This window comes from Mustela lutreola, chromosome 1 (assembly GCF_030435805.1).
Source record: "Mustela lutreola isolate mMusLut2 chromosome 1, mMusLut2.pri, whole genome shotgun sequence".
In the NCBI taxonomy this organism is placed as follows: domain Eukaryota; kingdom Metazoa; phylum Chordata; class Mammalia; order Carnivora; family Mustelidae; genus Mustela; species Mustela lutreola.
The window spans coordinates 181208626-181236301 of NC_081290.1; the positions used below are offsets into that span (position 1 = coordinate 181208626).

At 38.8% G+C, this 27676-nt stretch overlaps 1 protein-coding gene and 1 pseudogene across 1 annotated transcript in view; one reads left to right on the plus strand and one right to left on the minus strand.

Annotated features, from left to right (window-relative positions):
• The window catches only part of DDX10 (DEAD-box helicase 10), a 277722-nt gene that overhangs the window by 114717 nt on the left and 135329 nt on the right, over positions 1-27676 (plus strand). The window lies entirely within an intron of this gene.
• LOC131818733 (small ribosomal subunit protein uS5-like) lies at positions 2088-2882 on the minus strand (annotated as a pseudogene).

Here is a 27676-nt window from a genome sequence, read left to right on the forward strand (position 1 = left end):
TGAATTGCTCTTGTTCTGATATCTCTTTAAAAGTTTTTAAAAGCTGCTTCTGTAACATCGTAAGTTCTGTTTCCATTGGCCATTGAGAATTAAGAGCACAGCCATCAGAAGAGATTATTCTCACATATTTCTTTTTGACCTCTACAAAGATGGGTTTTCTCCTTTAGAAAGCGACTGGCAAATTCACCTAATGTAGAACATGGAGTTCATTTGTTTAAAGGGTTGCAGCCTTAGGGTACAAGTACAACATGTCAGCTCTTCCAGTTAATTTCTGGGAAGCTCAGGTGATGACTCTGATATGTCGATTATATGGTATGGATATGGGCTGTAGTTACCTTAGAAACCACCTATTAGGTTTCTGCTTAGGAATTGTGATTCTCACAGACAATTCTGCAGGACATTCTCAGATTTGAATTTGGAAGTAGAAGACCCACTTGCATTCTTCAGAGAAAGTGCAAGTCTAAAATTTTTCTACCATTAATTCATTCTGCAGTTCTTTTTGACCATCTTCTAGATCTGGTTAAAATTTATATGAGTAATATTTCTCATCTGCAATTAAATTCCAGTTAGACTATTTCTAAATCACTTTAGATTCTGCAGTTTAATTTCCCCAGGATCACTTGCAGCTTGCTTCTCTTCAATGCATTTTATTAATAGTCTTTACCTTAAGTCACTATTCTTGCACCGTAATATCCTGATAACTGCTATTTTTTAATATGTTAGTTTGTACATTACTTTTTTTTAAGTATTTTTTTTTTTTTTAAGATTTTATTTATCTGACAGAGAGAGAGAGATCACAAGTAGGCAGGGAAGCAGTCAGAGAGAGGAGGAAGCAGGCTTTCTGTGGAGAAGAGTGTCCAATGCGGGGCTCGATCCCAGGACCCTGGGATCACGTCCCGAGCCGAAGGCAGAGGCTTTAACCCACTGAGCCACCCAGGCACCCCAGTTTGTACATTACTTTTATGAAAGCAATTAATTTGACTAATCCTGTGGAGAGAACTGAGTATTCTTTTGCTTGTCAGTACTGTCATTAAAGTTGCAAATGAAAACTTTTTACCATGACTTTGTTTGCAGTGCTTGCTAGCCAGTAGCAGGCTTGGATCAGATCTTCAGAGGGCTTTTAGAGTATGAGGATGGGGACAGACTCTTTGGAATAGAAGAAAAATCCAACAAAAGAGAGTAGTTAGGGCAGAGTAGTTAGTGGTATCAAATTCTGTATGACAGGTTAATAGATTTTTCTTGGGTCTGTCCTCTCCTTCCTGCTTATGGTTGTTGCCTGAGTTTAGGTTATTTCTCTTGTCTTTACACACATATGTTTTGTCTGAAATATTCTTTCTCACTGTATGACATTAAGAATTTCTATTAAACCTTTAAAACTGAGATTATTCTTTCTTCTTGGAAACCATTTCCTAGCTCCAGTTTCCTATGATTTCCATCTATTATGTATAAACCAGTGTCATTGAACTTATTTACTGCCATATTGAAATGGTCTCTGTGACTATTTCTTGCATAAGACTGTGAGCTGCTTAAGATAGGAACTGTTTTAATCAACTTTGTACATCTAGTGTCTAACATATACTTTGACTTTATTGGAGGCTTAAAAACAAGAGAGAAATCTAGAGACTTAATAGGAGTCTTTAATTTTAGCAATGAGGCAATAATTGGTGTACTTCCCCAGGCAATTTTATTCCAGTACTGGAGGTGGAAGGCATAGTAAAGTGGGTTGATAAATGAAGAGATGAGGGGACCACAGTTTAAGAAGGTTGGCTGTGAAGGGAGCAGGGGTTGGGTGTCATGGGGTAGCTGGTTGGGAAAGGAATATATCGTGCAATTTATTTGTTCTAAGAGCTGACGAATGTGAACTGTCAAATGTGAACATATTTAAAGGCCTAAGGAAAGTAGATCCTGAACCTCATTGAAGAGACTGAGGCAGTGGGTTCAGGAGGAATAGGAATGACCAAATCCAAGGTATGGGGGAGAAGTGAGCCTTGGAAGCACCAAGCTGTCCATGCTCTTTGGAGAACAAAAGGAAGAAAGATTTAAATAATTGATTTAGAAGTGAATTTTAGGGCAGAATCCTTTATTTTTTAAATAGTCTTAATTTTTATACAAGGAAAGTAAAGTGAAGTATGTGATGACCACACTGCAGCCTGAGTCTTCTGCCTGGAAACTCTGGTATGGATCTTTATGAGATGATCCCCAAATTCTTGATTGGGAGACTTGGTGAATATAATCTCTTTGCACCAGTCTCTTTGGTGGTGAGATGGATCTGGGTCTTAAAGATGGCATCAGATATGATCTTGGCAAAGTTGTCCATGGTGACAGTGTAGCATCTGACCAAGGTGTAGCTCTTGTCAGTACCCACCATGATCAGCAGCTTGTTGGGCACGGGAGCCTAGACAATGCCAGTGCTCCTGGAGAGGAGGATGCGACTCACTAGAACAGAGCCTTAGTGGTTTGTCAACTCACAAGGGACAGTGGAGGGCTTGCTGATCTTGTTCCTCTAGTAGCCTTGCCACACAGGGACCATGGAGAGCTTGTCCAGGATGATGGTCCCATGTACAGCAGTGGCTGCCTCTAGACTGACAAGTTGGTTCTAGTCCCCCATGGTGACAAATGGCTTGAATCTAGTCTGCTGGCCAGTGTGGGTCTGCTTTTGCATGGGCATAATCCTCAAAACCTCATTGTTGAGGAAATACCCCCAGGTACTTCTCCAGGAAATACCCCCAGGAAAAAGTGATCTCAGATTCCTTGGTGGGTAGGGAGAAGAGACAGATTTCCTCTCGGAAATCAGTTTTCATATCCTGGACTAGGTGGCTTAGTTTGGTGGTGGAGATCCACACCCTGGCCTTGGCTCCACGGAAGCTGTCTTGGCTTCCCATTCTAGGACCTCTGGGGCTGCCTAGATGTCTTACAGCACTGGCGTGATCTATTGTTTTGTCTTTCCTTGGAGAAGAAAAATGCACATTCCATTTAGATCAGGGGCTTTCTCCTTTTGTTGTACTTTATAAATAATTTATTTATGTTAGTCACTGTATAGTACATCATTAGTTTTTGATGTAGTGTTCCATGATTCATTGTTTGTGTATAACCCCCAGTGCTCCATGTAATCCGTGCCCTCCTTAATACCCACCACTGGGAAAGTGAGGAGGGATGGAGTCAGAGCATTGTCATCTATCTTTTAAAGTTCCCAGATGAGATAAGGTTAGAACGTAGGCATGTGTGGTCTTGGGAAGGAACGCAGAGAGCATGGACATTAGGGTCATATTTGCATTCAGATTCCACCTGTGTCACTTATTATCAGTATTATCTTGGTCACATTCTTTAATCTCTTTGAACCTCTTTTCCCATCCTTAATATTAGTATCACAACCCTCATTTCATCTGATTGTTACGGATCTTTAATAAATATTACTTCTCTTTCTCCCAAAAAAAAAAAAAAAAAAAAGTTCCCAGATGAGGGAGCACCTGAGTGACTCACTAGGTTAAGCAGTTAAGCATCTGTCTTCAACTCAGGGTCATGATCCCAGGGTCTGGGGATGTCATCTCAAGTTGGGCTCCCTGTTCAACAGTGTTAATCTGCTTCTCCCTCTTGCTCTGCTTCTGCTCCTCCTGCTCTTTCTCACACACACTCTCTCTTTTAAATAAATAAAATCCTTAAAGGAAAAAAAAAATAAGCGTTCCCAGTTAATTCTGGCCTGCAGCTTGCTAGGACTGGGAACAGTCATACCAAGTAAGATTCACTGTGAAGATTTTAACCCAATCCTTTAGCCATTTGATAGCTGGAGAAAGCAGTTCTTTGAGCAGGGAATAGGAAAGGATACAACCAATGTTGTTTGTCCTGATGCTGATGATTTACAGTTAAAGAAAAACCCACAAAACACCATGTTTTGAATTCATGTGTGATCACTGTTATCACTTTGAAAAGAGCTATCTAAATTGTTCTTAGGGACAGATCTCCAGATAGGCAGTTTTATTAACTCAGTTAATTACAAAGAGAATGTTTTGGGTAGAAAGGAAGGAAGACTATTAAAGTACATTTTGTAGGCGTTTTGCCTGGAGATAAATATCCATCTTTTTAGATGAATACAAAGTAATGATCTTTGTATGTTGCCTTGTGTCAGGATTATAGCTAGTTCTTGATTAGTCAGAATTGAGTCCTCTCCTTCATGGGTTATATAAAATGTGCTCTGTGTTGTGGGTTTTGGCTCTTGTACTTTGTGATTTTCAGATGCATTCTTCTTCACCAGCATGCGCCAAAACACAATTTATTATTGTCCTTCCTAAAGTTTGTGTCACTTAATGGCATTACCATCTTCCAGAGGATTCAGGTGTACTTGGATGTGTTAGTCACCCAGACATTTCACTGGTGTAAGTGTCCTTGGCAAGCACATTTTGTCTTTACTCTTGCTCACAGACATTGTGCCACGTGGGGGTCTCTTTTGCTTTTGACTCCTGAAATACTACCCTAATAGGCTCCTTCCCCCTCCTTCTACCCACACATACCTTTTTCAGTCTCTCTGTTTTAAATTATTCCTAATAGTGCTTTTTGGAGTTATCATCCTAAAATACAGATGGGATTGTGTTGTTTTTGAATTCCCTTAATAGATCTCTTGACCATGATTCTTTTACATGCTTGGTTCAATTTGCAAATTCTCTTAAGCATTTTTACTTTTGTGTTTTATGAGACTGATTGTTCTGTAATTTGCTTTTTTGGTAATGTCTCTGTGGGTAGGTTTTTAAACTACAAATTCTTTTCCTCTACTAAATATAAGACTGTGTCATTTATTTTTTTCTTCAGTGACCTTCAGTAGTTTTTATTTTTCTTTAAAAAGCGTTTTTAAATTTATTTTAGAGAGAGTGAGCAGGGGGAAGGGCAGAGGCAATAGGAAGGGATACTCAAGCAGACTCCTAGCCTAGTGCAGAGTCTAAAGTGGGGCTTAATCTTACAACATCAAGATCACGATCTGAGCCAAAATCAAGAGTCAGCCACTTAACCGACTGAGCCACACATGTGCCCCGACCTTCAGTGGTTTTCCCGACCTTCAGTGGTTTTTACTTTTCAAGAAATTTTCCTGTTCCATTTAAGTCAACTGGATTTGTTGACATGAAGTTGCTGGTAATACTCTCTTACTAGCCTTTTAATGTCTGTATGATCTGTGGTGATGTTCTCCCTCTCATTTCTCATACTGTGAATTGTGTTTACTTTATTTTCCCGATTTTCAGGAAAAAGGGCTTATCAGTTTTACTGAACTTTCAAAGAGCCAGTTAATTTTCAATAAAAACATTGTTTTTATGTTTCTTTTTTTAAGATTTTATTTATTTATTTGACAGAGATCACAAGTAGGCAGAGAGGCAGGCAGAGAGAGGAAGGGAAGCAGGCTCCCTGCTGAGCAGAGACCCTGGGATCGGAACCTGAGCTGAAGGCAGAGGCTTTAACCCACTGAGCCACCCCGGTGCCCCTTATGTTTCTTTTTTTGTGATGACAGAACTATCCTTGTTCCGCATAACCTTTATAGTACATATTCCTTGTGTTCTGGTTGAGTGTACACTTGTGTTTTACCCTTTAACCTTCTAGTGAACAATATGCTTTTTTGGGATAACAACTGTTACTCATTTTTGTCTTTTCCACAGTCTTGAGTCAAACTGGACTCAGCAGTAGTGGATAATCCTGTCTTGGAAGTTGACATGAGTTGATTTATTCTTCTGTTCACTGTCTCATGTAGCACTCAGTAGTAAGTTAAAAAAGTACGGAGAGAATGCTCATGTGGGATGGCAAATTTAGCCTTTTCAATAAAAAAGTTATTTGTCTCTGAACTACAAATAGTTAAATTGTATTATGATTTCCATTCTTATTAATATGCCTTAGATGATTCTAGTTTTACTTTCCTTTGGTATGTAAAAAGAATAAGGGCTCTTCTAGAACCTTTATCTGATTTAGAACTTTCTTTTAACCTCCCTCTATGCCTTTCTCCCATGCAGTAGTAGAGATAAACAGGAAGAATTTTGCAGGAGAATATAACAAATAGATAAATGAATTCTATTACAAAAGATCCACTCAGGAGATAGAGCTCTATCTAGTAAATAAGGGCTTACCTAGTACATTTAACGTATGACTGGAGTTAGCACAGTTTTATTGATAAAATCTTTCAGAATTGTACCTCTTCTGTGGTTTGTAAAGAGAGCTGTGTCATTATCATAGCACTTCAAATTCTGGGAAGTATAAATATTCCTGTTGTGTTGGTCAACAGCAAATAACAGAACAGCAGGGTTATTTGCTGACCTTTTCAGGTCTTTTAAGACGAGAAGAAGTATAAATAAATAAAGCCGTTCTTTGATTCCTGCTGAATGGCCTGGTAGCTGAAGAGCAAGAGGAAGGGCCTCCTTCTGCAGCTTGTGCAGTGGACTCCCTCTTCATCTGCTTGCTCAGTGACTCCCACCTAATAATCCCAAGGGAACGGACGTAGGCTGTATTCTTTCTCTTACCATGCTTAGAAATCTTAACAGCCGTCTTTGAACCGATCCCTTGAATACTCTTATTTCTTTCAATCTTTCTAAGCTGTTTTGACTCCCTGCTTCCATCTCTTGCTTAATATATTGATGTCTTACGAATTTTGCTGAAAAACATTTTAAATAAATCACTGTTTTGGCCCCCCCCAAGGTTTGCTTAGGGAATAGAAGACTCTAAACTCTTAGATTCCAGGAAAGGCTCCTTTGGTTTCTCCTTCCTGAGGCATGGATTTGTCCTCAGTTACTCACCATTTCAGTCTCAATGAGTTTATTAGACATCTGTTTCTTTTTTTGTTTTTTGGTTTTTTTTTTTTAGTAACATTTTAAAACTCACATAACATAAAATTTCCCATTTTAACTCTTTTTAAGTGTGTGGCATAGTACTGTTAAGAATATTCACATCATTTTGCAGCTAATCTCCAGAACTTTTTCACCTTGCAAAACTGAAACCCCACTCTTCTCTCTCCAGTCCTAGGCAGCCACTGTTGTACTTTGTCTCTATGAATCTGATGACTCTGGATACGTCCTGGAAGTTCAGTCATACAGTACTTGTCTTTTTGAGACTGGTTTATTTCACTTAATGTCTTCAAGATTCATCTATCTTGTAGCAGCATGTGTGTGAATTTCCTTCCCTTTTAGGCTGAATATCTTCTGTCTTTTTAAGAGCAGGTTTTTTTGTTTTTGTTTTTGTTTTTAATCAGAAGAGGATTGGGGATATTGGAATGCTAAACAAGTTAGAAGAATTACTGTAAGTTCATGGATAGAGTGGGGGAGAAAACAGATGCTGGGGTGTTTGAAGTTTCAGATTTGCTTGTGTGGGCTGGCAAAATATGCCACCGCAGAAGATACCATGCGGATATGAGGGTTATATTGAGTTAAAGGCAGATAAATAACAGCACTTGCAAGAAGGCCACGCTGACCTTCCTTTCTCTTCCTGAAGGCAAGAGGAAAAACTAGTGAGAAATGCCCTCCTTCTCACTAGGAGAAAGGAGCCTTCCTGCCACCAGAGATGGGGAATTGAGGCAGAGAAAAATCTGCGCAAACAAACCTTATTAAACTAACCTAAGGCATGTGGGTGGTTCAGTAGGTTAAGTGTCTGCCTTTGGCTCAGGTCATGATCCCAGAGTCCTGGGATGGAGACCTGTATCAGCAGTAGGGAGTCTGTTTTTCCCTCCCTCTGTCCCTTCCTCACACTTGTGCATGCTCCCTCTCTCTCTCAAAAAAATAAAATCTTAAAACAACAACAACAACAAGAACAACAACCCTTACTAACCTAACCCTACCTTCCTAGCCACTTTTCCACAGTTATCTGCCCTATTCCAACCCCTATATCTTGTCACATCTTCATAATTTACTACCGTTCGTCCAGCCTAATGTGTAAGCCCTTGGCCCTAATAGCTTCTTTGGGTCTTCGTTTTTCTTGTGAGGGCTTCCAAGTATGTAAAAAAATAATGAAAAAATTTGTATGCTTTTCTGGTGTTAATGTGAATTCCATCAGTTTAATTGTTAGGCCTGGCCAAGACCCTAAGGGGGTAGAGGAGAAATTTAATCTCTTCTATGCTTGTTTCTCATTTACTGAGTTGCCTCTAAGTATCAGTAGTTCTGGGGTTTTCATACTGTTTTTTATTTAAGTAAATTCCCATCTAAGACCCAGTTTATTTCTAATTAAGCATACTGATCCAATAACTATATCTGCTATCTTAGGAATTGCTTTTTCTTGGCAGTTTTTGTGGGGGATATGTGTATGTGTGTGTGAGATTAAAGAGCTGTTAAAAGTAATGTCAATATCTTTTTGGACTCACGATAATTCACATGATCTGAAAAATGTTAATTTATTGGAATTCTTTAAATCATTGGTAAGAGTGTGGATGACAGAGTTTGTTATGTAATAAAGCATCTTACACTGAAAATGTAAAAAAGTTCATGTTCCAGTTTGGGTAGAACTTTTTTTCCTTTTGCTATGTGGTAAATATGATAGCATCCTAGAAAGTGTTGGTTCTTGGCCACTGAACCAGGACCAAATACTTTGGAACAAATCTGACCACTTTACACCTCCATAGTAGGTCCCTACCTGTTTCTGTATATTAATTCTGTGTATCAATATATAAGGAATTATATTAATATATGGATTATATGTTAGCACGCCATGCTAAATGCGTTGCAGTGTGATGCAAAACTACATCCTGCCCCATCTCTTGCCAGAGCCTAGTTCTGTCCCTACTCACTTTCTTCCCTGCCTCTACCTCCATCCGGATGACTAAGAATTCCCCAAACGTGGCTTACCCTCTCCTTGCAAATCAGATTCTCCTTGCCTGGGATGCCCTATGCTTGTTTCTGTGTATCTGGTGAAATCTCACTCTTTGATTGAAGCCTCTGTTTGTCAGACAAGGAGTTTGAGTGACTATTTCTGAACTTTTCCAGGGATGGCATAAGAATGTTATCATGCAGGTGCGTAAGAACGACAGTAACTTATTACCTTCCAAGTAGGGCATTAGGAATTACTTTTTTTTGAAGACCCTTTCTAAAAAAGATCAGGTCTCAGTTTGTCCCCTTCTCTTGCCTTTGCACAGATTCCACTCCTTGAACGTTAGCTGCCTTGTAATTGTTCATTTGTATATTCAACTTTTTCATTTAGGCTGGCATCTAGAGGACAGAGTCTCTGTCTTATTTCTTCTCCCACCCCAAGGCTTGGCACCACGCCTGACACAGTGTTGGTGCTCAATAAATATGAGTAGAATATAGGCAGGGACAGCTCCTCAGGCTTATAGTGACTTCTAAACTTGGTTCAGCTTCACTTTTCCCAGCATTGCCATAGTCCGCATTGTCTGTTTCCTTTTCTGTCAACTTTTGCCTTTGTTTCTTTCTTAAGCGAGTACTTTAATAATTTATTGCCCTGTTCTGTGTATTGTATTCTGTGTATAGTTTTCTGTGTATTCCCTTCAGCATTTTCTTGCTCCTTGAGGCTGCTTTGCCTGCCTAGATGGAGCTAAATGCTGCTAGCGAGTTCGTATGAATTTTTGGAAGCTCTAGTTTCAGATTTATAAGAAATAAAAAATTCTTGATTAATTGCTGGTTATGTGGAAAATTGCACGAGGTGATGCTTTTGCCTAACCTTATTGGGCAAAAGTAGGATTAAACCATTTATTTGAATAATGTTGTGTTTCTAGTATTTGTAGTTTGTATGTTATCCCTGTTTTTGCAGTTGATATTAATTTTCAATGTATCTTATTATACTTAACCTTTGAGTGTTTGCTCTATAAATTGATTTGTCATCCAGGTGATTAAGCTGTTTCTCCCCATTCCTTTTGCATCTTTGTGTGTTCAGTATGTAGAGGTAGAAATGGATAATAGTTGTTAGTTGATGTCTTTTTGTCAAATACTGTGTGCTCAGACCATAAAGAATTAATCCTTTGAGTTGGCAGAACTGTAGACTGGACTCAGAGGTCTATTCTCTCTTTTTCAGACTCCGGATGATGGTGATAATGCAACTTGTCCTTGAGAAAGATGATGTTGTTAGGCTGTGTACTTGGGGATATCAGAATGGATACTTTGAATGTCACAGTGTGATTGTTTCAATTTTGTTAAGAAAATACTTAACCAGGTCAGAGTTTTGTAACAATATTAGAATTTAAAAAAATGATCTCCAGCTCTCCCTACCTTCCTAACCTATGCATGGAAAGGACACATTGATTAACCACTACAAAATCGGCCCTGAGTTTTGGTTCTGTTGGCTTGTCTTTCCCCTCTTCTTACAACTTGAGATAAGTGTGCTTTTTTGAGTGTGTTTAGGAACATGTTTTCAAAGTGTCTGAACTTGTAAAATGTTAAACTCTTCTAAGATTGGCAAGAGCTTAGTGTGTGTAGAAAACAGCATCTGCTGGACTAGATGTGAGGAGACCTGTGAATCCTGAATACACTGTGTTCTGTTTCCTCACCACAGGCAAGCCCCTCAGCCTCTTACAGCCTCTGTGTCTCATGCACCCTGTTGTGAAATGGAGTAGAAGCATGCCTGGAAGTATTCCTAAGGCTGCGGGGTGCACATGGGAAGTGACTTAGTTTCTGCATTTGATTCCTGTATTGTCATTCCCATTTTCTCTTGCATGAATACATTCTCCAGGCCCTTCACACCCCTTTAGAATATACCCAACACAAAACACTTTTCCTTTTGAAAAACTTGACTTTTTTAATGTGCTAGATGCTGCTAAATAAGAACATAACTAATTTAGAATTCAGATCTAGGTCCTTTGTATTCCTGAGCTTTCGCCATTCACTACTATGTATGCTACTAATTATCAAATTCTTTTGTCATCATTAAAACAAGGGTGATCTTGACAATTTTATTATTTAGAGGTGAAAAGGGAGCTATGGGAGGCTTGAAAAAGAAAAGCGTAGAAATTCTCAACCTGATACTGTTTTAATGGGTTTATTTGTAGTCCAAAAAAAGAAAGAAAGAAAAAGGAGAAAAAGAAACAGTGTGCATTGAGTGCCATGAGGCCTGTTGTGGCTAATCAAGGGGGATCTCATCTCTGCTCTGTTTAGAAAACTCAGAAACATGTATGGGTAAATCTGTAACACCCAAGTAATAGTATACTGATATAATTTAAAATGCACAAAATTCAATAATACTGTAACTTGAAAGATACCAGTTTCCCCCCCGCCCTTCTTTAAAGCAATCTTCTACATTTTCATTAGACCTCTTTTGTTTATGTATCAGAAAAAAAAAGAGCATCTGATTTCTTAGGAGACAGCAGCCTATTATTTCCTGCCAGGGATAGGTCATTCTCTCAAGTCTGATCTGTCATGCTTGGAGTATGTTGCTTTCTTTTTGTTATTTTCTGAAACTTTATGAAATTCTTTTAAAAGACAATTACCGGATTCTTAGAGTTAGTTGTTTACGTTGCATGGTAAGGATCACATATGTACTTTTATTTTTATATGTGTGTTTTAGGGAACCCCCAGCCTGTATGAGCTCAGTGAAGGTTGAATGCCATGATGCTAACACAGAATCATCGTCTCATGAATTGATCTTTCCAGACTTGAAATTTAATTATCTCAATCAGTCAGACTTGGATATAGATATAGCTCCTAAGTAATACCAGCAGAGGCAGCCTATAAAGTTAATGTCTGTACCTATTGTTTTTAGAAATCCAGCGCAGGAACAAACATAAGCAAACAGAGTTGACTTTCTTCTGTAGAACTGACAGTCTGCTATTACAGACACCTGCTGTCTCCAGCATGCACTGCCCCTCCACCCCCTTTTTTAGCTGCCTTCGGTTTCCTCTACTTACTTTCTTTTCCAACAGATGATTTTTTGCTAGCAGTAGTCTTTCAGTATATCAAATCTGGTTCAATATTATAAGTTTTTTACTACCTTTGTTACTCAGGGTCATTCCACTCAGATGAATAATAATACCTAGGAGCACTACTTTAGAATTCAAGGATCTTTGTTTTTTGTTTATCATTGCTCTCTTCCTCATTTTTTCTCTGAGGCATATATTACATAAATCAAAGCTACCTTTGAGGTCATGTAAAATGCACTTAATATGTGTTTTTATGTTCTCATTCTTTTATATTTTTAGCAAGTAAACTTCAGATATTCATTTCAGTGGAAGCTTTTTGATTTTTAATCTTTTATTTATAAAGTAATCTCTAGGTAACAGCAACTGAGAAATAAAGCAAATGGTCTTATGTTGGAAATAAATATCTTTGGTGGTTGCCTCTGAATTGTGTCTTCCTTTTGCTAACCTGTGAGGATCACAGGAGATAATTGCTTTCCTTTGATATTTTCTCACTTTGGGGTTCTATAGCCTCTTGTCTCTTTTTAGAGTTAAGGTATTGCTGACGGGTCTAATTCCAAAGCGGATTCCAGCTCCGCTAACGTGTGTGTGCTCGCACCTGTTTTCTCATACAAGTGAAGTGTAAGTGGACCGGAACGATCAGACGCTCACAGTTAATTCTCAGTAAGCATTTATTGGGGGCGTTGTTTATTGTGTTAGTCCAAGTACATTGAAAAATTAAAAATAACATCAAACTAGACAGTAGTTTTCTATTGCTGTATAACAGTTTTTCACAAATTCAGAAGCTTAAAACAACACACATTTATTATGTTGTATGGTCCGTGTCTTAGCTTAGCTGGGTTTGATGTCTCACAAGGCTGCAGTCAAGGTATTGGGCACTTTACATTCTCATCTGGGGACTTGAATGAAAAGTCACCTTCTGAGCTCATTAAAGCTGTTAGCAGAATGTCTTTGGCAGCTGTGTGACTTAGGGCCCCTGCTTTGTGCTAGCTGTTGGCTGGGGACTGCCCTTGGTTCCTAGAGGCCACCCACAGTTCTTTGCCATATGGGCTTCTCCAGCATGGCTGCTGACATCATTAAGCCTGCACAGGGAATCTGTGGCTCCAGTCTGCTGGTGAGATGGAGTCGCACATCCAGTCTCCCGCCACGGCGGGAGGGATGGCCCATTACTTTTCCCATGTTGTGTTGATTGGAAGACAGTCCTGCTTTCACTGAAGAAGAGGGGATTACACAGAGGTATGGACACCAGAAGGTGGAATCATTGGAAGTCATCCTAGGATGTTTTTGCCACAGACAGGAGGTAAATAAGTGGTTGAAAAGTAAACCCCAAGTGATTAAAAATGGTACATTTTATTGCTTAGATAATTGTGTTCATTGCAGAACTGGATTAGCTAGATTTGAATCTGGGCTGTTACTGTGCTTGGCACTTTGCTGAGCATGGTCTCTCTGCTGACAAGCCTGTGTGCACGCTAAGGATGAGGTTTCTCATGAGTCTGTGCCCAACCAGTCCAGACACACCCACGTATGGTGTGGAGGCCAGAATTTTTCTCCCATTATGATTTCAGAATTGTCATCAAACTATTAATATACTTTTTATTTTTTTAATAAACATATAATGTATTATTAGCCCCAGGGGTACACGTCTGTGAAACTCCAGGTTTACACACTTCACAGTACTCACCATAGCACATACCCTCCCCAACGTCCATAACCCCACCACTCTCTCTCCACCCCTCTCCCCCCAGCAACCCTCAGTTTGTTTTGTGAGATGAAGAGTCTCTTATGGTTTGTCTCCCTCCCGATCCCATCTTGTTTCACTTATTCTTTTCCTACCCTCCAACCCCCCCACGTTGCCTCTCCACTTCCTCATATCAGGGAGATCATATGATAGCTGTCTTTCTCCAGTTGACTTACTTCGCTAAGCATAATACCTCCTAGTTTCATCCATCTCGTCGCAAAATGGCAAGATTTCATTTCTTTTGATGGCTGCATAGTATTCCATTGTATATATATACCACATCTTCTTTATCCATTCTTCTGTTGATGGACATGTAGGTTCTTTCCATAGTTTGGCTATTGTGGACATTGCTGCTATAAACATGCACCTTCGGGTCATTATGTTTGTATCTTTAGGGTAAATACCCAGTAGTGCAATTGCTGGGTCATAGGGTAGCTCTATTTTCAACTTTTTGAGGAACCTCCATGCTGTTTTCCAGAGTGGTTGCACCAGCTTGCATCCCCACCAACAGTGTATGAGGGGTCCCCTTTCTCTACATCCTTGCCAGCATCTGTCATTTCCTGACTTGTTAATTTTAGCCATTCTGACTGGTGTGAGGTGGTATCTCATTGTGGTTTTGAATTGTATTTCCCTGATGCCGAGTGATGTGGAGCATTTTATCATGTGTCTGTTGGCCATCTGGATGTCTTCTTTGCAGGAATGTCTGTTCATGTCCTCTGCCCATTTCTGGATTGGATTATTTGTTCTTTGGGTGTTGAGTTTGCTAAGCTCTTTATAGATTTTGGATACTAGCCCTTTATCTGATATGTCGTCAAACTATTGATATAGTTAGTTGCTTTTGTTTAAAGTAGCAAGCAATACAGGCATCAAAGATAAGTTTCTTTTTAGGCTGAATAAGAGTTTCATTACGAGAGTAGTTTAAGCATGTATGAAAGATACTTTGGGGAGGGCATACATATTCTTAGCCATGTGCTATATTTTCAGATACCACAGGAACTTTAAGGTTTCTTTTTTCTATAATTTATACAGTTATTTAAGTAGGTAATGAACTTGCTTCTTTTGAATGCTTTCATCTTTTCTTATCTTTACTCCTACTTAATACTAGGTCTTGTTTTACATTGCTCAGTTGATATCATGAATTTAATGAGTTAGAGCAGTGACCTTTAATTTTGGGTTAGATTAAAATCAGAGATATCAGATTTCTCAGTGTCTTGCCTTTGCTTCTCAGTTTGTTTATGCCAGTATGATTTGATTTAATTTCCAATATTTCTGGATTAAACTAACACTTCTAATATATTTTTATTCTTGAGAAATACACATGACCAGTTTAATAGTGAAAGAAGAAAAACGTGATACTTGGAGTTTGCTTGTTTGTTTTGAGTTAAATTTGTGGAATAAGCCATGGTCTTTAAAAAGAATTCTGTTTATACATAAAGTTTCCATTGAGAACAACAACAAAAAGGGTGGAAGGGCCTTTAGTGAATATATCTTTTTCTCTGGAATTCCATTTGAGACTGTGGTAGAGTCATGGGCGAGAGCATGGTGTGTGTGGAGAATGTGTGGTGTCCCGGCAATCCCTCCATTCGCTGAGTTATTCAGCTCTATTGACAGCTTACTGGGTGTCAGACCCTTTGCTCTAGTGCCAGAAAATCAACAGTAAACCGGGTGCTAGTGGTCAAGGCCGCCTTATTTTTGTTTTAACTAACTAATTAACTAATTAATTTTTAAGGCTGTCTTATGTTAGAGGTAGATGCACAGATAGTAAATAAGTAAACAAGATGGAGTATAGGGTCATGCTATAAAGGAAATAAACTGGGAGCTGTAGTGCACAGGGTGCTGGAATTAGGAGAAAGCTTTTATGGAGAGGCCACTTTAGAGATGGTGGCCAGCAAAGGTTTCTCTGAGAGGGAGGCCATTTGGTCTGAGTTTTATTGTGTTATCAATATTTGGTCCTTTCTGTAAAGGAAAATACAATTCTTTCATTTGCATTAAGGGCATCTTTATATCATCTAATTAGCTCATTGGACTATAACTATATGGTCAGGAAGAAAACTCTAAGAACTTACTGGGACTCTAGGGGACTGTAGTTTTGCCATGAAGAGGGTATGCTTCATTTTAATACTCTAGTAGACTCATAATTTAAGAAACCTCTTAGATTTCTTTCTTGAGAACATGGATTTCTGTTATCTCATCTAAATCTAGGCTAAGCATTAGGCTTGGGTTGTAAAGAAACCACCACTGAGGTAGCATATATTCCTATCAGGTTCTTCACAGAAGCCAGGTAGAAAAGGAATACATATACCCTCTTCAGTAGTTGGGACAATTACCAGTTTCACTGGTGAAGGGATAGTTGGAAGCCTTTTGCTTATAGAATAGCAGTTACAAGTGGTGATTGATAGCTACTGGTCTTTCTCTGGTTTTACCACTTCTAGTTTGTAATGGATTCTCATATGGGATTTTTCATCATCTGTCAAGTGTTCCACATTTTTTTTCTTAACTGTTGATGCTCACCCTTCTACACTCTTTGAACAGCTTTTCTGAGGATCCTGCCGTGTTTCTGTGCATTTAATGGTCAATTTTATAAAAACACAGTCCTTGCCCACATAAAAATCAAATACTTTTTTTGTGGTACCCACTTAATCTAATCAAGGGCCCATGTGATTTTTTTTTGGTCCAATGGAGGAATTTCCCTTTATCACTTTAGAGTGGTACTTACTGTGTATTGACAGACCTTCCCTACTTTTATGAATTTAATATGTAGAATTAAAAACACTTGTATTATCTAAGCAATATGTATGAAGTACAAACTTTACCCTAATCTTTAGTCTAAACAAAAGAATTAGTTTTATTTTCATTTTTAGTTTTTGGTAATAAGATTGGTTTGTACTGCATAACTATCCAGATGGCTTACTCACTTCTCTCAGATAATAGGTGAGTTATTCTGCCTGTATCAGAGTCTAGTAGGTGTTTTGGGATTTTGCTATGATTTTTCTGCAGTGTTGTCCTTTTCAGGTATATTAATAACTCTAAGGTTAGTCTTTTGTAGAAGTATAGCAACAGTTTAGTTTGTGATACAACACTGTTGCGCCTACTAAAAGCAGACAGATACTCTAGCAGCTTTGTGAAAATAGGAGTGACATTTTCTGTCATGGGAATATGTAAATCCTGTTGTGCGAACCAGAAAGGCAGTACTCTGTAATCCTTATGAAGGTTGCTCCCATCTTTAGTTAGTATCCCAGTGACAATGTACCAGTTGGAAGAGTACCAGGCTACATTTTGAAAGAGATCTTCCTGTCTCTCCTTCCCTCCCTCCCTCCATCCATCTGTCCTGTCAGTCATGCTTATGTCTCATCAGCAAAAGATTTGACATGGCTCATTCTGGGGGAAAAAAAAAAAGAGAGAGAGAGAGAGAGAGAGAGACAGAAAGGGAGGCAGAGAAAGGTAATGAGAAGAAAATGCAGTAAGTGAAACTCTGGTAAAGGGAATGTATTTGTCTCACTGAACACAGATGTCAAGGGCAAGCATGTGCACGTTCACACACACACACACACACACACACACACAGAATGCCTGTATGGTTACAATTAGGGCATGTATGTAGTATTTACAGTTGAGTGAAAAGTTTGTGTCTAGTATTTCTGATGGCCAAATTGAAAAGACAAGGGTTTGACTTCAGTCTGTAATAGCTGTAATATAAAATAACACGTTTTTTTCCTTAAAAAAATGCTTGTTTTTCCTAGCATTGATGTTACAATATTGTTAGGGGCAACTTGGAGTGATATTGTGGTAGATAGTTAAAATGGTGAACTGTTAAGTAACCAGTAAAGTCCATTTCAAATTTCCTTTAAGTATTCACTCACAAACATTTATTGAGCAATATCGCTGATTTCATTAGAGTAGTGGGAGGCAGAAGCCATATTTCAGTGATTGAGAGGTGAGTAAAAGGTGAAGATGTAGAAATGTTTGGGGTAGACTTTTAAAAATAGTTTGACTTTGGGACATCTGGGTGGCTCAGGTCAGGTCATGATATCAGATTCCTGGGATTGTGGGCTTCTCCTGTTCCCACTCCCCCTGCTTGTGTTCCCTATCTGTCAAATAAATAAAGTCTTTTAAAAAAATGAAAAAAAGAAAAAGTAGTTTGACTTTGATGGCAAGAAGGTAGTAAAGAGAATCCAAACAGCCTCCAATACCCCCCTGGTGTTGTATTTGTTGACTTTTTGAGCATACATACCCTGGAAGTGCAGATGGAGTAAGCCATGAGAATAAGCGAAGCACTTCCAGATTTCAGTGGAAGGAAGGAAATAAAGGGTATGAGTGAACACCAGTAAAGGTGGGGGTAAGAGTGGATGGAAGAATGGGGTCTGAAGGAGTTGTGTCTCCGTTTGCTTGATTCAGTCAATAAACACTAAACTGCATGTACCTGGCAGTGTGTAAGGACGGGAGATACAGATGTGGCTCAGTCCCCACACTCATTTGAGTGTACATACCCTCCACATATTAGCCACTGGGTGGTAGTTGTTTTCTTATGTAGCAGTATCTGGCATGGTGCTTGGTGTACATAGTAAGCACCCCCAAAATACGTTAGGGAATTCCTTTGTATTTATTTGTTCTACTTTTGGGTAACTGGTATTTAAGGTTATATCACTTCTTTGGCATAGCAGGCGTCTCAAAATTTTTTTAAAATTTATTTATTTAAGTAATCTCTATACCCGATGTGGGGATCGAAGGTTAAGGTTATTTAAAAGGTTATATCACTTCTTTGGCATAGCAGGCGTCTCAAAAATTTTTTAAAATTTATTTATTTAAGTAATCTCTATACCCGAGGTGGGGATCGAACTCACAACCCAGAGATCAAAAGTCACAAGCTCTTCTAACTGAGCCAGCTAGGTGCCCCCAAAATTGGTTGGTTTAATACACAGGTAATATAACTTTTAAGAAGTTGTAATGGGGTTTTTGTTTTTGGTTTTTTTAAACTAACATCAACGCTATTTGTAGCCTTTCTTTTATGATTGGTTTGAGAAGTTTTTTGGTAGCTTGGAATACATTTTCCCATATGTCTTCCATAAATGTTTGTTAAGTGTTCTCCATGTATTCAGGTCTTAATCTGGAAGGAGATGAGTAAGGTTAAATTCTGTCTGAATATAAGATTTTAACTGAAAGATATTTAACCAAAAGGTATACATTTTAACCAAAAGATATAGGACGATATAGTAAGTATGAAAATAGGTTATGAATAAAGTGATATGGGCACAAGGGAGGGCATTTGTTTCCTTTCTTAATTGATAAAAATCTGTTCTATTTGTAATACAGTAGAACTTGCAAATTCTACTAGGCAGAACTCAGGGCCCTAGGAGGGGGAGTAGAGATGATTACTTTTCATAGACTTTTCTTTTGAATGCATAGGATTTTTAAAAATTTGGGATTATTTGTTTGAACTGTTTAAAGCATGATTCATTAGAGCAGTGATGACAACCTCTGTGGGAAAGAGTAGGAGTGTACCCAATTTTATTTATAGATGATTTATAAATTTGTTTTGGAGGACTGGTGTGTGAGGGAGAGGGAGGTGAGGGGGTGGAGTGGGGAGAGGTTGATTGAGAAGTAGAGATTGTGTTGGGAGTTGTGCTGACTTTTTGTTCAGAATTGACTGATGTGGGCCATGTCTCTGAAATCAGGATACTCGACTAAATTCAGGCTCCTATCTTAAGTGTAAACTATTATTTTTACATGGAATCTGTACTTTTTTAAATTTTCAATTTTTTCTATAATGATGTACACATACACAAATAAATGCATAGCTTGACACTCTGGGAATTTTAACAAACCACTGACCCCTGGCCTCCATCTCCCTCCCAAAATGCGTACCACCCACTTGTCATTCCTCCTTTACCCTGTTATATATGCTTTCCCCGTAGCACTTAAACCTTCTAGTCGTTATTTCTTGTCTATCTCCAATGGAGCATAAACTCTCCAAGGGAGACCTTTTTGTCTGTTTTGTTCTCCTCCTACGGAGAGATCACTAGATTTTATTGACTTGATCAGTAGATGGTCCACTTGATATGCTGGGTAGGTGTATATTGACCTTAGCCGGTGCCCAGTGCAGCATGTCTGTGTTGGGATGGTGGTGGCTGTGGCAATATACACTTTCAGCCTGTCACACTTCACAGTTACATTGTGGACATAGGTAGTATGCGTAAAAATCAGGAGATGACACAAGACCTTATAAAGTTAAGTGCTAAATTGTACAGTAGGAATTGATCAAAGACCAGCATGTTGGACTGGGTAGGAGAAGGCCTCATGGCTTAGATGGAACTTGAACTTTAAATGGATGAAGCAAGTGTGAGGAAGGATATTCTGGAAAAGTGACCCTCATGCTACTTCCTTTTTGAATTTTCTCTGAAATTACTCCCATTCTTTAGGATTTATTTATTATTTTTTAAAGATTTTATTTATTTATTTTGAGTGAGAGAGAAAGAGAATGGGAGAGAGGGGGGAGGGAAGGGCCGAGGGAGAGAGAGAATCTAAGGCAGGTATGAGGTTGTCTCATGACCCTGAGATCATGACCTGAGCTGAAATCCAGAGCTGGCGGCGTAACCGACCAAGCCACCCAGGTTCCTTCAGGATTTATTTTAAAAAGGAGACAAACTAAAAAAAGTTGCCACCTTCTACCATGATCTGACATGTACCCCATAATGAAATTTAAATGTTATTTTGTAATGCAACTATTTGTGTACTATTTTTTCTCAAAGGAAAAAATATGTCGGCCTTATTGTTAATATTAATTTACAGGTACTTGTTAAAAAGCAAGCAGACTTGTCAGCCCCAATGCGGGGCTGGATCCCAGGACCCTCAGATCATGACCCAAGCCAAAGGCAGAGGCCTAACCCACTGAGCCACCCAAGCGCCCCTCGAACTGACCATTTTTGTTGCATGTTTGCTAAACTCTTTTTGTATATATTCGAACTATATGTTTGTTGAAGATCTTCATGTTTTTTGTTAATATTCACTTGTCCTAAAATTTTTCATACCAGTCCTAGTTAATACATAAGCATGTTACTGTGCTCCTGTTTTTGTTTTGTTTTTTAAAGATTTTATTTATTTATTTGACAGAGAGGAAGAGAGATCACAAGTAGGCAGAGAGGCAGGCAGAGAGAGAGGGGGAAGCAGGCTCCCTGTTGAGCATAAAGCCCAATGTGGTGCTCTGTCCCAGGACCCTGAGATCATGACCTGAGCTGAAGGCAGAGGCTTAACCCATTGAGCCACCCAGGCGCCCCTGTGCTCCTGTTTTTCTCCTAGGAATTGTCTGTCATTTTGCATTTAAGGCCTGCAACCAAACTGCTTATTAATTTCCCTGTTGCAAGAGGTTTTTTCTAACACACTAGATATAATTGTGGAATGGGCAACAAAATCAATAAATAAGACATTAAAAAAATCCAGCTACCTTTCCAGGTTTGTTAAACAAATCATTAATACACTGATACTCTGCCTTTGAAATAGGCTTAATTTTTGCCACAGAGACCATCAAATCTTGCTATGTTTCATACCATAAGTAGCCAATATTAATTAGCTATCTTTGTTGGTAATAGATTTTTATCTTTCAAAAGTAAATTTACTAAATCTTCCTTTTCATAGCACTTGGAAGAGAATGTGAGTACTATATAGATTTTTGATGAGGTAGACATGTCAGCTTGTTACTTGCATTGATTTATAAGACAACAGTGTGTTGCATTTTTGTTATTTTTAGATATTACCACCCTTTATCTACTTGTATATGTTCTTCGGTGACTGTAGACCAAATTAATTGAGGCATGTGTGAAAAGATATAAAATGATGATTTCTGAAATTGTAATAAAAAGACCATCATTAAAAAATGGCATGAGGGACGCCTGGGTGGCTTAGCAGGTTAAAGCCTCTGCCTTCGGCTCAGGTCATGATCCCAGGGTCCTAGGATTGAGCCCCACATCGGGCTCTCTGCTCAGCGGGAAGCCTGCTTCCCCCTCTCTCTGCCTGCCTCTCTGCCTGCTTGTGATCTCTGTCAAATAAATAAATAAAATCTTTAAAAAACAATTAAAAATGGCATGAACAAGTACTTGCTCTGTTTATGAACAGAGTTCCCAAGTGATTCTTAAATTGGTATAAAATTAATGATATGTTTTTAGAAACAAACAGCCAAAACTACATGTATTTTCTTCTTTATTAATGTTGAAAATACTTGAGTATATATAATATCTAGTATCCTTATAGCAAGGAAAAAAAAACCCAAATTATGACATGTTTCTTGTTCAAAACTTGTATTCCTCCTCATATTCAGGGTAAAATCAAACCTCTTAGTGTGTTCTACAAGGCCTTATGTAATCCAGAATCTTCCTGTGTCTCTGACTACTTCTACCAGTCTCTACCTTGCTCTCTCTTGTCTGGTCACCCTGAATTTTTTTGTTTCTTGAAAACAAACTCATTTATACTTGGAGGCTTTTGGTGCTTACTCTTTACTCTACCTAGATTTCCTTTCTTTCTTTCTTTGTTTTTTTTTTAAAGCTATTTTTTCTTTTTTATTTACTTGAGGGAGAGAGACAGAGACAGGGAGAAAGTGAAGTGGAGGGGAAGAGGGAGAGAGAGTCTTAGGCAGACTCTGAGCTGAGCATGGAGCCCAACAGGGGGTTTGATCTCACATCCCTAAGATCAGGGCCTGAGCCTAAACCAAGTGGCAGAAACTTAACTGACTGCTCTACCTAGGTGCCCCTCCTCTACCTGGAATTCTTACCTAGATCATCGATGACTTTTTTCACATCATTTAGATCTCTGCTTTAGTGTCTCTTCAGAGAGTCCCTCTTTAACTAAAATTTCTCTGTTCTACCCATTTACTTCTTAGCCCCTCACTCTGCCTTTGTTCCTAGTGTTTAAAGCTCCTTGACATGTTGTGTGTGTGTGTGTGTGTGTGTGTGTGTGTGTGTGTGTGTGTATTTTTCTCTCTGGAATGCAACCTCTGTATATCCTAAGGGCCTAGGGTAGGATGTGGAGTATAGCAGGTACCCAGTATTTGTTGAATTAAATGACTGAGCCGCCTTTATTTTATCCTCCTAATCCCACAAGGAATTAGAAGTAGCTTAAAAAATACTTCTAGATTTAACAAAATAGAAAACATCAGGCATGTAAAATATAGATAGAATAGAAATGACTGCTGGAAATTTGGTCATGTGGGGTTTTACATGTTTCTTAAATATGAATCAAGAGTTTGGCTCTGAGGTCTTAACTGCCAAAACGAAAAGAACACGTTTTCCATAAGGAGCAAACATTTTTCTACTCCAGAGAAGCATAGCTTTTTCTTGCATTTCAACAACTATCCTACAAGACACAAAATGAATTTTATATGGAAATTTTGATACCCATCCTTAAAGGAAACTGGAGAGGTGATGCCAGCACGAGGTTCAGGGAAAGCAGCTCTCTGGAAATGACTGGTAAGATTCGCGAGTCCATATTTCCTCCTTCTCTCCGTCTTCTCACCTCCTAATGTACATACAGGTGTCTCTGAGTAAGGTAGAGCTGTTTTAACGTGATTATCAATGTACAGCTCTTTTCTAACAGCAGTGAGAGAGAGTTTACTCATTAAAATGGGTAGCTCATTCCAAACCAGGTTGAAAATTAACCAGATACCTTGCCTTTAGTCAAATGAGGCTTCCTGTAGATGCTCAAATAAATAGCTGATAATAGTACTGTTTTGATCAGATCATTCTGTGAAGTTTGTAGCCTTTTATTTTTATTTTTTCAAGGTTTTATTTTTTTATTTGACAAAGAGAGCACAGCAGGGGGAGTAGCAGGCAGAGAGAGAGGGAGAAGCAGCCTCGCTGAGCAGGGAGCCCCGTGTGGGGCTCAATCCCAGGACCCTGGGATCATGACTTGAGCTGAAGGCAGACGCTTAACGACTGGGCCACCCAGGCGTCCCTAGTTTGTGGCCTTTTATTTTTATTTTATTTTTTTAAGGATTTTATATGATAGAGAGACACAGCAAGAGAAGGAACACAAGCAAGGGAAGAGGGAGAGGGAGAAGCAGGCTTCCCACCAAGCAGATGTCTGACGTGGGGCTCGATCCCAGGACCCTGGGAACATGACCTGAGTAGAAGGCAGATGCCTAACAACTGAGCCACCCAGATGCCACTAGTTTGTGGCCTTTTAAAGGAAATTTTGACATCCAGAATTTTGGATTCAGAATTAATGAGGCCAATTATTGGTGAGTTTCATGATATTGTAACTCTGGAAATCTCAATGCACTGGTGGAAGATTAATTGCATTTTAATAGAGACAGTTCCCATCAGTTCAACCTGTTTACTTGATATGATTGAAGTCGAACATATTCACAATTAGTTTGATGTAAATTTTTTAATTAAGATCATCATGTTACTTAATCCTTTTATTTATTATGACTTTGCCAAATCCTTCAAATAATTACATGGTTTAAATAACTGAACTGTTTGGGGGAAGAAATAGTGCAGAATATGTTGTAAATAGTGTTGGCCAGAGGAAGCTTATTAACTCGAACCACACGGAGTCCCAAAGATTCATTTCAAGTTCCAGTACAGGCTTTTCTTTTGGACTTACCACTCCTATCCTAATGTCTTAGACATTCTTTAGGTGTAATGGGAAAATACTAGGGAAATGGATGGCCATTATTATGCATCCTGTCAGTGACTGGGTAAGAAATTCTCGGAGTTTTCTGTTTCAGTTTAATCATTTGGTTTTTCCCATTTAGAGTTAATGGTTTGGTTAGGTGTCTGTCAGGGGAAAATTGGTTTGGCAGTACGGTGCAAAGTTTTTTTGCGACACATCACTAATTGTGAGAGGAATTTGCTTTCACAGTGCTCTAACTCTCCTTTGTTCCTTTCTTGTGATTTTGTTTTCAGATTGTCTCCTTTCATTACCCCGACTGTCTTAACCTCTGCACGCTGTCCTTTCCTCCTGCTTTGTGCTTACATGCTGTCTCTTTGGTCCCATAGTCTTCCCTGAATCTTGTCACAGACTTCTTATTGCCTTTCTTTTTTTTTTTTTTTTTTTTTTTATACTTTTTTTATTTTTTATAAACATATATTTTTATCCCCAGGGGTACAGGTCTGTGAATCACCAGGTTTACACACTTCACAGCACTCACCAAAGCACATACCCTCCCCAATGTCCATAATCCCAACCCCTTCTCCCAAACCCCCTCCCCTCGGCGACCCTCAGTTTGTTTTGTGAGATTAAGAGTCACTTATGGTTTGTCTCCCTCCCAATCCCATCTTGTTTCATTTATTCTTCTTCTACCCACTTAAGCCTCCATGTTGCATCACCACTTCCTCATATCAGGGAGATCATATGATAGTTGTCTTTCTCTGCTTGACTTATTTCGCTAAGCATGATACGCTCTAGTTCCATCCATGTTGTTGCAAATGGCAAGATTTCATTTCTTTTGATGGCTGCATAGTATTCCATTGTGTATATATACCACATCTTCTTGATCCATTCATCTGTTGATGGACATCTAGGTTCTTTCCATAGTTTGGCTATTGTGGACATTGCTGCTATAAACATTCGGGTGCATGTGCTCCTTTGGATCACTACATTTGTATCTTTAGGGTAAATACCCAATAGTGCAATTGCTGGGTCATAGGGCAGTTCTATTTTCAACATTTTGAGGAACCTCCATGCTGTTTTCCAGAGTGGCTGCACCAGCTTGCATTCCCACCAACAGTGTAGGAGGGTTCCCCTTTCTCCGCATCCTCGCCAGCATCTGTCATTTCCTGACTTGTTGATTTTAGCCATTCTGACTGGTGTGAGGTGATATCTCATTGTGGTTTTGATTTGTATTTCCCTGATGCCGAGTGATATGGAGCACTTTTTCATGTGTCTGTTCGCCATCTGGATGTCTTCTTTGCAGAAATGTCTGTTCATGTCCTCTGCCCATTTCTTGATTGGATTATTTGTTATTTGGGTGTTGAGTTTGCTAAGTTCTTTATAGATTCTGGACACTAGTCCTTTATCTGATATGTCGTTTGCAAATATCTTCTCCCATTCTGTCAGTTGTCTTTTGATTTTGTTAACTGTTTCCTTTGCTGTGCAAAAGCTTTTGATCTTGATGAAATCCCAGTAGTTCATTTTTTCCCTTGCTTCCCTTGCCTTTTGCGTTGTTCCTAGGAAGATGTTGCTGCGGCAGAGGTCGAAGAGGTTGCTGCCCGTGTTCTCCTCAAGGATTTTGATGGATTCCTTTCGTACATTGAGGTCCTTCATCCATTTTGAGTCTATTTTTGTGTGTGGTGTAAGGAAATGGTCCAATTTCATTTTTCTGCATGTGGCTGTCCAATTTTCCCAGCACCATTTATTGAAAAGGCTGTCTTTTTTCCATTGGACATTCTTTCCTGCTTTGTCAAAGATTAGTTGACCATAGATTTGAGGGTCTATTTCTGGGCTCTCTATTCTGTTCCATTGATCTATGTGTCTGTTTTTGTGCCAGTACCATGCTGTCTTGATGATGACAGCTTTGTAATAGAGCCTGAAGTCCGGAATTGTGATGCCACCAACGTTGGCTTTCTTTTTCAATATCCCTTTGGCTATTCGAGGTCTTTTCTGGTTCCATATAAATTTTAGCATTATTTGTTCCATTTCTTTGAAAAAGATGGATGGTACTTTGATAGGAATTGCATTAAATGTGGAAATTGCTTTAGGTAGCATAGACATTTTCACAATATTTATTCTTCCAATCCAGGAGCATGGCACATTTTTCCATTTCTTTGTGTCTTCCTCAATTTCTTTCATGAGTACTTTATAGTTTTCTGAGTATAGATTCTGTGTCTCTTTGGTTAGGTTTATTCCTAGGTATCTTATGGTTTTGGATGCAATTGTAAATGGGATTGACTCCTTAATATCTCTTTCTTCTGTCTTGCTGTTGGTGTAGAGAAATGCAACTGATTTCTGTGCATTGATTTTATATCCTGACACTTTACTGAATTCCTGTATAAGTTCTAGCAGTTTTGGAGTGGAGTCTTTTGGGTTTTCCACATATAGTATCATATCATCTGCGAAGAGTGATAATTTGACTTCTTCTTTGCCGATTTGGATGCCTTTAATTTCCTTTTGTTGTCTGATTGCTGAGGCTAGGACCTCTAGTACGATGTTGAATAGCAGTGGTGATAATGGACATCCCTGCCGTGTTCCTGACCTTAGCGGAAAAGCTTTCAGTTTTTCTCCATTGAGAATGATATTTGCGGTGGGTTTTTCATAGATGGCTTTGATGATATTGAGGTATGCGCCCTCTATCCCTACACTTTGAAGAGTTTTGATCAGGAAGGGATGTTGTACTTTGTCAAATGCTTTTTCAGCATCTATTGAGAGTATCATATGGTTCTTGTTCTTTCTTTTATTGATGTGTTGTATCACATTGACTGATTTGCGGATGTTGAACCAACCTTGCAGCACTGGAATAAATCCCACTTGGTCGTGGTGAATAATCCTTTTAATGTACTGTTGAATCCTATTGGCTAGTATTTTGTTGAGTATTTTCGCATCTGTGTTCATCAAGGATATCGGTCTATAGCTCTCTTTTTTGGTGGGATCCTTGTCTGGTTTTGGGATCAAGGTGATGCTGGCCTCATAAAATGAGTTTGGAAGTTTTCCTTCCATTTCTATTTTTTGGAACAGTTTCAGGAGAATAGGAATTAGTTCTTCTTTAAATGTTTGGTAGAATTCCCCCGGGAAGCCGTCTGGCCCTGGGCTTTTGTTTGTTTGGAGATTTTTAATGACTGTTTCAATCTCTTTACTGGTTATGGGTCTGTTCAGGCTTTCTATTTCTTCCTGGCTCATTTGTGGTAGTTTATATGTTTCTAGGAATGCATCCATTTCTTCCAGATTGTCAAATTTATTGCCGTAGAGTTGCTCATAGTATGTTCTTATAATAGTTTGTATTTCTTTGGTGTTAGTTGTGATCTCTCCTCTTTCATTCATGATTTTATTTATTTGGGTCCTTTCTCTTTTCTTTTTGATAAGTCGGGCCAGGGGTTTATCAATTTTATTAATTCTTTCAAAGAACCAGCTCCTAGTTTCGTTGATTTGTTCTATTGTTTTTTTGGTTTCTATTTCATTGATTTCTGCTCTGATCTTTATGATTTCTCTTC